This window comes from Myxine glutinosa, chromosome 10 (genome assembly GCF_964187855.1).
Source record: "Myxine glutinosa chromosome 10, kmMyxGlut1.1, whole genome shotgun sequence".
In the NCBI taxonomy this organism is placed as follows: Eukaryota; Metazoa; Chordata; class Myxini; order Myxiniformes; family Myxinidae; genus Myxine; species Myxine glutinosa.
The window spans coordinates 17,537,538-17,550,076 of record NC_136270.1 but is presented as its reverse complement, the minus strand read 5'-3'; positions in this window follow the sequence as shown (position 1 = coordinate 17,550,076).

Here is a 12,539-nt window from a genome sequence, read left to right as displayed (position 1 = left end):
ATCCGCCAAACCAACACATCCATCAAACCAACACATTCACCAAACCAACACACCCGCCAAACCAACACATCAGCCAAAATAACACATGCCCCAAACCAACACATCAGCCAAATTAACACATCTGCCAAACCAACACATCAGCCGAACCAACACATCAGCCAAAGTAACACATCCACCAAACCAACACATCCACCAAACCAATACATCCGCCAAACAAACACATCCACCAAACTAACACATCCACCAAACCAATACATCCACCAAACCAACACATGCGCCAAACTTACACATCCACCAAACCAAACCAATACACCGACAAAAATTTAGGAATGCCAGGAAGAGGGAGAGTGAGACCCATGTGGAGTTTGCCAGAATGAAGGATACTATGTTTGATAGGTGGTGTGACTCGAAGGAGATTGGGAAAGACTTCAACCTTTTACGACAATTGATATTGGTGGAGGAATTTAAACAGAGTGTCCACGTGGACATTAAAGTGCATCTGGATGAAAAAAAAAGGTACCGGAGTTATATGAGGCAGCAACAGTGGCAGATGACTATGCCTTGACCCACCAGATGGGGTTCCACAAACCTAACATCCCGCCTAGAGTTAGCCAGGGGAGTTACGGTAAATCAGGTTCGGAGAACAAATTTTCATGGTAGCGGCCTAGAGAGGACTATGGGGACAAATCTGATACCGCGACTTTTAGGGATCAGAAGACTGCAGTTCCAAGACATACCTATCTTCTGGGGGGCCCGAGGCAGACCACGGGTTTTTCCTCCACGGGACCATGGGCCTACTTGCGCTTTTTGCAAGAAACCTGGGCAATTGATGTCCCAATGTTACGCCCTGAAAAGGAAAAATCAGGATCGGAGTCAGGCTAGTGCAACTCTAAATGCATTGGCCAATGCGAGAAATCGTCCTTGGAGGACAGTGCCTTGTGAAGGTTCCCGTGCCAAAATTACGACATCACAGAACGACCTTGTCCAAGAGGGTTACAAACCTTTTATTTCCGAGGGGTTTGTATCACTGGATGGGGACTTAACGAACCAGAGACCTGTTAGGGTATTGATGGACACAGGAGCACATCAATCTTTGATGCTTAAGGGCATTTTGCCATTGTCGGAGAAGACGGCAACGGGGGTTAGTGTTCTCTTACAGGGGGTTGGGGGCTATGTTAAAGCTCCTCTTCATGTCATCCATTTAAAGTCTGAGTTTGTGTCAGGACCGGTCACTGTGGGGTTACAAGCCACTCTTCCTGTCGAGGGAATCTCTTTTATTATCGGGAATGACTTGGCCCGGGGTCGAGTTTCTGGTAATCCGATGTTGGTTGAAAAGCCCAGTATGGAAAATAACACAGCACAGTTAGAGCAGGAGATTCCGGGTATCTTTCCATCCTGTGCAGTGACTCGTGCTATGGGTAGGAAATGCTCTGAAGAGAAGGAGAAGGAAGGTGATGTGGATTTGGGTTCCATAGAGATATTGGAGGAAAAGTCTGGAAGAGGTAATAGGAAAGGGAGTGACATCAAGGAACCTAAGGAAAAGGTGGCATCTGGACCAAAAGAGAAAATGGAGTGTCCGTCGGAGACATCTGGGAACGAGGCTGAACAAACAGTGCTTGTCCGAAAGAGACTTGTAGAAGAACAACACAGAGATTCGGAGCTCCGGAGTTTGATTGGTAAAGCCGCTACAGATGAAGAGGCTATGAAGATACCTGTTGGTTACTTCATGAAAGGGGAAATACTCATGAGAAAATGGAGACCACCGGAGGTGCCAGCAAATGATGAGTGGAAAGTTCATTACCAAATTGTGCTGCCACCGCCGTACCGGAAGGAGATATTGAGTTTGGCACATGAGACACCTTTGGCCGGGCACTTTGGAGTGAACAAGACATGTGACAGAATATTGGTACATTTTTTCTGGTCAGGATTGCGACGTGATGTGGCGGAGTTCTGTAAATCTTGCCATTCTTGCCAGCTTGAGGGAAAACCTAATCAGAAAGTCCCTTCTGCACCTTTAAAACCAATTCCAGCTTTTGAAGAGCCATTCAGCTGTGTCATTATTGACTGTGTAGGCCCTTTACCTAAAACTAAGGCTGGACATCAGTATTTATTGACCATCATGTGCGCTTCCACGAGGTTCCCAGAAGCAGTGCCTCTTAGGAAAATTACTGCGGCAGTTATTGCGAAGGCCTTGATTCAATTTTTCACTTTGGTTGGCCTACCTAAGGTCATCCAGTCTGATCAGGGTTCCAATTTCATGTCAACGCTTTTTCAGCAAGTGGTACACCTGTTGGGAGTGGAGCAAGTAAGATCAAGTACTTACCATCCCGAGAGCCAAGGGGCCTTGGAAAGGTTTCACCAGACATTGAAGAATATGATCAGAACGTATTGTTTTGAATGTGACAAGGATTGGGATGAGGGAATACCCTTATTGTTGTTTGCTACGAGGGAATCTGTTCAGGAGTCATTGGGGTTCAGTCCTTTTGAACTTGTGTTTGGACACCGTTCGAGGACCATTGAAATTGGCGAAAGAACAGTGGCTACAGGAGGAGTCACAGTCAACAGTGGTAGAGTATTTGTCAACGGTTAGGCACAGATTGGCAAAGGCTTGTGAAGTTGCGAGAGGAAACTTGAAAGTGACACAGGATAAAATGAAAGTGAGACATGACAAGAAATCTCAGATAAGAAATTTCAGTCCTGAGGACCGAGTGTTAGTGTTGCTTCCTGTTCCAGGTCAGCCACTACAGGCTAGATATTTTGGTCCCGATGCAATCGAAAGGAGGGTTAATGAAACAGATTACGTGGTGACAACTCCCGACCGACGGAAAAAGCGGCAGCTGTGTCATGTCAACCGACTGAATAAATATTATGAGAGGAAGCCTGTGGAAGAAATGGTTCCTGTCTCACCTGTCGTGCCTGTAGTCGGGGTGCAAGAGAATCCAGAGGTTGAGGCCGGTGTGAAGTTTGATAACTTTGATGACCAGGCTTGTCCCAGATTGACGAACACGGAAGTGTTGAGTAATTTAGATGAGAAATTAGGTCATTTGACAAGGGAACAACAAGGACAACTATCCAGCCTAATTTTTGAGTTTGCACATTTGTTCACAGATGTACCTGGTCGTACTGACTTGGTATATCATGATATTGAGGTGGGGGAAGCCACTCCTGTGAAACAACACCCCTGTCGGATGAACCCTGTGAAGATGGAGTATCTTCGGAAGGAGATTCAGTAAGGAGATTCAGTGGGGAGAATGACATCATCGAACCAAGCAGCAGTGAATGGAGCTCACCATGTGTGTTGGTTCCAAAACCCGATGGCAGTTTTCGCTGTTGTACGGATTTAAAATGGGTTAATGCAGTGACCAAGACCGACTCATATCCCATCCCGAGGATTGATGACTGTATTGATAGAATAGGCCCAGCTAAATTTGTAACTAAATTTGACTTGCTGAAAGGGTATTGGCAGATTCCTCTTACTGATCGAGCCAAGGAAATCTCGGCTTTAGTCGCACTAAATGGGTTGTATCAGTACAAGGTTCTTCCCTTTGGATTGAAAAACGGGCCTGCTACATTTCAACGGCTGATTAATAAGCTTATTGCAGACCTTGAGGGGGTGGAGGCTTATCTGGATGATGTCATCATCCACACCATGACCATGGAAGATCATATTAAACAAATTCATGCATTTTTCAAGAAACTGACCGAGGCAGGGTTGACCATCAACTTATCTAAGAGTGAGTTTGTAAAAGCACAGGTGGTGTTCTTAGGCCATGTAGTAGGTCAGGGTCAGGTGCAACTGGTGACAGCCAAGATAGAAGCCATTGATCTCTTCCAAGTCCCAAAAGGGAAGAAGGAGCTCATGAGATTCTTGGGTATGGCTGGTTGGTACCGGCGGTTCTGCAGGAATTTTTCTGATGTGATAGCCCCTTTAACGAATTTGCTGAGGAAAGAGACCAAGTTTGTTTGGGATGAAATATGCCAGGCTGCCTTTGCCCACGTCAAAGCGATATTAATGAGCTCTCCTGTCCTAGCAGCGCCGGATTTTCAAGAACCTTTCAAGTTGGCCATTGATGCAAGTGATGTGGGGGCTGGGGCAGTTCTATTACAGGAAGATGAGAATGGCGTGGATCACCCGGTGTGCTACTATTCCAAAAAGTTTAACAAACATCAGGCAAATTATGCCACTGTGGAAAAAGAGACCCTTGCTCTCCTGCTAGCGCTTCAGCATTATGAGGTGTATCTGGGAACTACTACCTTTCCCATAAAAGTCTTCACTGATCACAACCCCTTAACCTCCATTCAAAAAATGAAAAATAAAAATCAGAGGTTGATGAGATGGAGTTTGTCTTTGCAGGAGTTCAACTTGGAAATTGAGCATGTAAAGGGCAGGGACAATGTCGTGGCCGATGCTTTATCCAGAGTGAGCTAACTTTGAAAATTCCTGTAGGTTGTTTGAAAGTGTTGTTGCTTTCTTCTGGGGAATATTAATTATTGTTGCTCATGTGAGTTGATCATTTGGGTGTGAGTTTTACTTTTGTTTGTTAAAAAGGGTTTTTGCATGAAAAGAAAGTTTTCACGATGTTCAAACTTTCTTTCTTGAGGGTGGGGAGTGTTACGAATTCGTCACTTCCGTCTTTGTGGTTTTCATCCACTGGAAGCATTTTTAGTTCCATGTACTATTATTTTTGTAGTTTGAGTGAAATGGAGATAACTGTCTTCAAAGGTAAAAATTAGTGTTTTAAAAGAAAAACGAAATGGATCGGGAGAAACCGGAAGAAGAAGAGTAGGAGGCTGAAGCAGCGCAAGTGAGGTCGGGAGAGAAAGGCCGAGCTGCTTTGAGGTATCAAGCAGACGCTGGCGAACGTTGGTCATGAGCGAATATTGGTTTCCCCGGGAAAGGGATTCCTGTGACAGAGTCGATATCGCTGTGGCAGATAAACCTGCATGATGGGTTTGCGGTTGATTCGAAAAGTGAATCATTGTTGGAGAGCAGGTACTCCTCCATTACGGGCCCATCCGCCATTTCACCTCACGCCAGCCATTTCACCTCGCTCGAGCCATTTCACCGCACCCCAGCCGTTAACCTGGTTCGCGTGTGTCATGGATTTCGATTGGGAATTCGTGGTTTTCCGCTTGGGGAGCTGCTGCTTGTTCATGTCAGCGTCATTGTCTGGTGAACCGAAGGTGTGAATTCCCAGTCGCCTTTTGGGTGCACTTTTGCCTGACCGACGTCGGCCCGACACCCACCCAGCGGCTCTTCGGCAGCGTCGACTGTCAGCCGACCTGGGTTCTGGTCTCAATACGACCTTTTTCTTATGATCACCGGAGCATGGATCGACTTTAGCCTGGTGCCGGGACAGTGACTTTGGGGGTGTTACATTTCGCTCACGTGGAGCACCGTGAGTTATTGAGTTAAGAAACTGGTGGTACCATCATAGGAATTATATGATATTTCTTGTGCAATTGAAGTATATTGTACTTGTGCAAGTTGTTATTCTTGTGTGACATTAATACAATACTTGGTTTTGGTATTGATTGATTGGTGTGGTTTCACCATTGGTCATTGGCACACATAATAGCACATCTTTTTGCCGTGACTCCTTTCGGGGCTCGGAGATACACCGTGACCGGGGTTTGGGGAGGAGCACGTAACATATTGCTTACACAATGTGTAAGCATACCTCCACTCTAGTATAACTTTAAAGTGTACGTGTACATTTCAAAGGGTACGTGCACCTAACTTCATGAAAGTGTATGTGTGCAAAACAACTTCTAAGAGAAGTAAAACAATTTCTCTCGCGAATTTCGTCTGGGCTCTCAACTAATTAACTACGTACATATGCATTTCACTACCAAGCCGATTTTCGTCGCATATAATGTTTATTTACTTCACATAATTGTGAATGATTACATGTCCATCAGTTTGCATATAAATCCTAAACTTGCACACTATTCAGCCTTGAAAAGTCAGACAAAAAGCAAAAGTTTTTTTTTTAATTAAAAATTTCACTATTTTCTTTCCTCTGCATTATGAGAACGTACCTTCATTGGGCGGTGTATACCAAACCGCTGCAGCGATCATTCCAAGCAAAACGTGCATTACCTCGTCTCCTCTGCATGAGTGGTAATCAAATGTATCTTTGTTTCCTCAAAACAGCACCTTCATTTAATGATAGAAGACGTGTTGTTGTGGCCTATGTGGCCTGTCCCAAGTCAAGGCATATTTGAGCAGACCGAGACAAAATGGGGGCTTCTGTGAGGTGAAAGCGGGCTGCCATCTTGGTAAGGCTTTTTTGGTTTTTCATGATGAGCACCCTGTTAATTACCTTCATATGGGGTGTTTAAATTTGCCCAAATAACCAGTTTTCATTCATGCACTTCCTTGGTGTTTCCTTGGTATGCTTACAAAGATTCGGGCCGCTGAGTTTCATGGTTTTGTAGTTATGGCGGAGACACACACACTGACACATACAAACACACACACTGACATTTATTATTATAGATAGTAGGATTGTATGGAATCTTGTCCCAATTGTGCATTCGCACAAAGAGGAGTGTGGTAATTGTTTTGGTCTGTCTGTCTGGCAGTCAAACAAAATTGAAAATCACTCCAAACAGGAAACTCAGTGTTTTTATGGGCGTTATAAATGACACAAACGACAGGCACAAATAATTAATTAACTGTGTTAAATAAGGTGATGTAAAAGACGGTGTATCAACAGTAGTAAACTTCCGGAAAAAAATTATACACCCTTTCAAACCCCTACTTTAATTTATTTAAATTTAATCATATACTTGAAAACTGTAGAACAAAAACCTTCCGTTTAGCAGTACCTGGAAAAATATTTATGCTGTCGCATGCCCTGAGGGCAGAGTAATTGTGAGATTCAGCATTCAGACAAATATGGTGGCGTGGGCACATGGTTACCATTGCGCCTGCTATTCAGATTTCACAAACAAAACTATTATAGATTGTGCTCGGAAACGCAAGTCAACAGTTGAAAAGACCGTTCCCATGTTATTTTCTCAAGAATGCGTGGGGTAAGGTGTTCTATGAACTCTTCGTGGTTGTGTGAACTCTACATGGGGTAAGGTGTTCTATGAACTCTTCGTGGTTGTGTGAACTCTACATGGGGTAAGGTGTTCTATGAACTCTTCGTGGTTGTGTGAACTCTACATGGGGTAAGGTGTTCTATGAACTCTTCGTGGTTGTGTGAACTCTACATGGGGTAAGGCCCATCTTCGTTCAGCAATAGCAGGTCCCAGCGGGTCTCAGCGGAGTGTTTCTATGTATGTCCGCACACCACGACATCTTCTTCTTCTTTCATTGGCAACGTATTTCGCTCCAAAAAACGTCTGTTTGCTGTTTTGAACTCCAACCCCTACCCTGTACCTTCACCCGATTATCTACTGTTGGAAAGGTAATCATCGATTTACTTGGTTGAGAAAACCGTTGGCATGGTTAAGTATTCCGGTGGGACGGTTATTCCTCCTAGTTACTAATAATTTAACACTCGATCTGAACAGAGCCAATGGAAATCTGAGGTAACAAAGTCAGACAGTGTATAATCAGCAGAATCCTATACAAGCCGAATGTGTTAGGCCCACCAGGAAACAAGATGGCGGCCATATCATTTCTTCTCTGCACTGTTGGGTGGGGCACAGCAGCTGTCTGACCAATGGGTGCACATTTCCAAAATCGACCCACAACAAGAATCAAGAACCCCAACAACAACAACAGCAACAGCAACACAATGACCTTTGATATGTCGCAGGTAAAAAAAACATTTTTTAACGTCTCGATCAATGAAAGGGAAAGCGTAGGCTGGTGATATTACTAAGGTTGTCAGATCTATTAAAGGCAGAAGAGTCAGGAGACATTGACGTGACATTGCAACGAGGACCCTCTTCGGCTCCATCTTCATGGCAAATGAGAGAATATTGTGGAGGCTTCCATCACTTGTTTTCACTTCTAAAGGAACCTTTAAATCAGCTAACCTGGAACAACAGGTGTGATCAGAAAAAGGTGAATGGTTAAACAATACGATCTGGTGGAGATACAGCTGGTAAGAGCACCATTAGAAGATTCCCACACTTTGTCCTTTTTTTGCATTTGTCATTTAGGAATTCCATTGGATTATAGTGGAATGTAAAAGTTTCGTTCTTCATCAAAAATTCACATCGTCAGCTGTTCCATTGCCTCAATGAGAGTCTATTCAAATGCATACAATAATTGTTGGTGTTGAAAATGCGTTCACATCATTTATTTGTTTTCTAAACAAGATCGAGGCTCATGGAAGAACGAGATGACGGAGGATAAAAATACAACGATCTGCCAATGGGGCCACAGTTGGACACACCAAGCAAAGAGAGAAACGAAAGAGGAAAAGAGGAGAGTGAGGAGGCAAGGAAACATAGTGACCTACCTGTAAGTAAGAGGGTTCACCTGGGCTTTGCTAAGAGGTCCATGTACTTCATCTTCATCGTTTTCACATTATGAAGTGTATCACACTGTTCAATGAAACCCTGACATTTGGAATCTTAAACGTTTCTGGAAAGAGAAACTCATGTCAGGAGATACTATTTTTAGAACAATCCTGATTGATTCTTTAAGCATTAATTTTGCATCATTGTTCGATTTTTTTTTTACTGCCAAATATAAACTTCTTTTTATTTTATTTCTATTTTAGGTGTGGACTACCCTAGGCCTAGAGGAATGCACTATCACATCTGAGCTGTATATCCTGGGTTTGAATCCAGACACTGTTGGAAACTCCCATCCTGGTGTTCCATAGGTAGGGTGAGGCCGTCGGATTGTTTTATGGGTTAATAATGGTGTCCCATCTATCTAGTGATGTTAGGTTGATGTATTATGAAGGTTATGTATGTAACCTGTATATCCTGTCGATGTGTTAAGACGAAGGACCCCTCTGCCAGTATCGGTTGAAGATACCCAAAGTGTCTGTCATGAAGAGTAGGTGAGTTATTATCAGAATCCTGAACAAATAACAACATTATTGTCCACGCTCTCTATAGCCAATCCACACTTGGAACGTTTTGGTGAATAAGCTAAATATCCCAACATGAGATTGAGGCGTTTGACCGTGAAAACCTAACCTCCGTTTACCTTCATTGGCGAAGGTAATGATAAACAAGCGTTACGCCTGGGTCCCCCGTCGGTGAAGTGATGCGAGTTGACAAAGTGGAAGACGCAAGGCGGCCATCTTGGATTTTGACGTGGCGACCCAATTTTCAATAGCGTTCTTCCTTATGCCTCGATACACCCACACACCGGATTAGACGTTGGTACTTCGCTTATTTTTCAAGATATTCCGCTCACAAGGTTCAGACATATATATGGTGGCGGCCATCTTGGATTTTGACGTGGCGACCCAATTTTCAATAGCGTTCTTCCTTATGCCTCGATACACCCACACACCGGATTAGACGTTGATACTTCATTTATTTTTCAAGATATTCCGCTCACAAGGTTCAGACATTTACTTTTCAAGATATCGCGCTCACAAGGTTTAGATATGGTGACAGCCATCTTGGATTTTGATGTGGCGACCTAATTTTCAATAGGGTTCTTCCATATGCCTAGTTGCACCCACACACCAAATTAGAATTCGGTCCTTCGCTTACGCACGCATGTACGCACGCACGCAGGCACGTCCGCACGCACGGACGGAGGGGAAAACCATAGTCCCCCTTTCGCTCCGCGGTGCGACGGGGGACAATTAAGGGTTGCGATGTATGATTGACGTGTTGTCTACCTTTCCTTGTTTGCACACAAACGTGGAAATGTGGACTTGTGATTAACTTTCCTAATATTACAACCTGAATTCCGTTAAATAAATAGGGTATAGGTGTCATTGCAATGATATAGGGTAAAAATTAATAGGGTAAAATGGAGAAGATTTTCATGGAGCCCGCAAGGCTAACCCCCGCTCTAGCAGGGAAAATGGCCTTAAAATGCCTGTTGTTGTTGTTGTTGTTGTCATTCCAATGATACATATTAAAACTGATTATGAAATCCCAAAGATCAACTGAAATTCTCATGACATATATGTATATAGTAGAGCATTCCTTGTTGTGGTCCATAATGTCCATGTTTTAAATGACCCAGTTCTTCCCTTAATTTGCTTTTCTGTGGACCGCCCGTGATGCCCACAACACACAGGCCTTCAAAAATTGAATATTTTCTTGCATGTTGTTCAAACAAGTGAAAAGGATGAAAGTTTTCTTTTGCTCGAGGGTAGGTCGATGGTAAAGTTTATATATTTATAAGTTTTTTAAATTTAAAAAATTAACATTTTGGCTGAGGCTCGTAATAGACAATGGGGTATTGTTGAGTTGTCCTGCTATGTGCTCCATTCTCTTCCGCATCGCATGACTTGCAGTGGCATATTCGTGTCAGGTTGGCTGACATGATGCGGATTGTTTGCTTTAATCACCACACACAGATGCCAATTGTCCCACGAACAGCAGGCCTTTTATGTTTCGCTGCCAAAGGTCTATGGAGAGACTTTGGGATCCACTACAGCCAGCCATCCCCATTAGCATGTTTAAAGGTGAGGACTCGCTGTGGCTCCTGGTGCGGATTTTTCTCCTTTTGAATGATAATAGGAGTCAGAAAAGAGACCAAGGCGAAGAAAAGCTGTGTGTAGAGTGCATTGATATTCAAATGTGGATTTTTAAAAAAGCATTTCGAACCAGGGCCCTCCCCGAACCTGTGTGTGGGGGTAACTGATTAACACCGGTCATGAACGGATAGTTTGTGAGGTTGGCAATTGATAATCTTTAACATGTCAAATTCATCAGATCACGATCGGAAGAAATCGAATTTGGGAGGGCATTTTAAAGTTATGGAACATCTTTACTGGAGAAACTTGAAGCCATGCATGCAGAACCGCCTGTGCCTGGAAGAGACTGAATGGGTTGCAATTTGTTCCATGGGCACAGGAGGGTCCCGACATGAACATCATCAAACACATCTGGCAACGGATGGATCGGGCGCTGCAGAAAAGTCATTCTCTGCCAAGTTGTACGCAAGAGCTGCAACAAAATCTACTCCACATTTGGCAAAACCTGGATCAGGTTGTCATACAGAACATGATCCATTCAATACCTTCATGGGGTCAAGCTATGTAAGATACCAAAGGGCATCCGACTCAGAATTGTTTTCGTATCACAGATTGTTAAAATGAAGTTTGCTTACTTTCAAAACTGTTTGTCTTAATCTGACAGCACTGTAGGTATAATATATATATATATATATATATATATATATATACAGTCACGTGAAAAAGTAAGTACACCCCATATATAATTTTGACTTTTTCAACATATTTCAACATACAGCTATTTGATCTTCATTTCAACAATATTGATAGATAAAGGTGATATAATATAACAAATATCATGAAACATTTACATTTTGTAGTCCATTGTATAATTTAAATAAACATAAATGCAAATTTTGCATGTGCAAAAAGTAAGTACACCCCGACATTTATCACTACTTCAAATACCTAAAATTAGAATCAGGTGCACCAGCTCAGCTGCAAATGATTAGAACATCGTTAGAGAGGATCTTGGAGGAACCAGTCTTATTTAAACCTCAGACATTTAGTTTGGTTTGCTCTTTGTTGTTGACGTGTGCGGCATCACCATGCCTAGATCAAAAGAGCTCTCTGAGGCCTTCAGAAAGAAGGTTATAGATGCCTACGAGTCTGGGAAGGAATTTAAAAGGATCTCCTAACAATTTGAAATCAATCATTCGACTGTCCCGAAAATCATCTACAAGTGGAGAAGATTCCAAACAACTGCCAACTTGTTCTGGCCAGGCCCAGCAAGTTCAGCCTGAGAGCAGACCGCAAGATGCTGAAAGAAGTCTCTAAGGACCCCAGAATGTCATCAAGGGACCTACAGGTAGCTCTTGCCACTGTTGATGTCAAAGCGCACGAGTCTACCATTAGAAAGACGCTGCACAAATTTGATTAACATGGGAGGTGTGCCAGGAGGAAACCTTTGCTGTCCAGAAAGAACATCAGGGCAAGACTAAAGATTGCCAATGAACACCTGGTCAAAGACCAGCACTTCTGGAACAATGTGCTCTGGACAGATGAGTCAAAGGTAGAGCTATTTGGCCACAGTACCAGAAGACATGTTTGGCGAAAACCAAAGACAGCATTTGACCGCAAGAACCTGATACCAACTGTAAAGCATGGTGGTGGAAATATTATGGTTTGGGGCAGCTTTGCTGCATCAGGGCCTGGGCAGCTCACCATCATAGAATCCACGATGAATTCTTCATTGTACCAGAGGGTGCTTGAGGATAATGTGAGGCCATGTGTCGGAAAGTTGAAGGTCAACCGAAGGTGGACCTTGCAACATGACAATGACCCTAAACATACCAGTAAATCCACCAAGGAATGGATGAAAATAAAGAAATGGAGGGTTCTGGAATGGCCAAGTCAAAGCCCGGATCTAAATCCCATCGAGATGTTGTGGGGGGATTTGAAACGAGCTGTGCA